Below are 268 nucleotides of genomic sequence, written 5' to 3'. Positions count from 1 at the left end.
AATTACTATATTAATCATCACAATATAGCTATTTTTATTTTATCTTTGTTATTATAAATATGTACAGATGCAAAAAAAACTACAAAAACAGAACAAATATAAGAAAGAAACAAATACTGCATTACCTTTTTCATTTTACATATAAACAAAAGCACTCAAGAAAAACAAATAATCAAATGTAAAAATCCCTTTAGTCTGTTAATTACAAATAAACTGATTATTAAAACTACAAAAGCAGTTCAGTCAAGAGCAGCTCTTTTCTTTTATT

The 268-nt window shown here is 22.8% G+C and overlaps 1 protein-coding gene across 1 annotated transcript in view; it reads left to right on the top strand.

Moving 5' to 3' along the window:
- The window catches only part of LOC107667821 (anosmin-1-like), a 43,380-nt gene that overhangs the window by 1,848 nt on the left and 41,264 nt on the right, over positions 1 to 268 (top strand). The gene's annotated exons all lie outside the window — the stretch shown is intronic.

The sequence above is a fragment of the Sinocyclocheilus anshuiensis genome, unplaced genomic scaffold, assembly GCF_001515605.1.
Source record: "Sinocyclocheilus anshuiensis isolate Anshui unplaced genomic scaffold, SAMN03320099.WGS_v1.1 scaffold2209, whole genome shotgun sequence".
NCBI classification, from domain to species: Eukaryota; Metazoa; Chordata; class Actinopteri; order Cypriniformes; family Cyprinidae; genus Sinocyclocheilus; species Sinocyclocheilus anshuiensis.
Note: the sequence above shows the minus strand (reverse complement) of the source record. Positions and strands in the feature narration are given on the sequence as shown.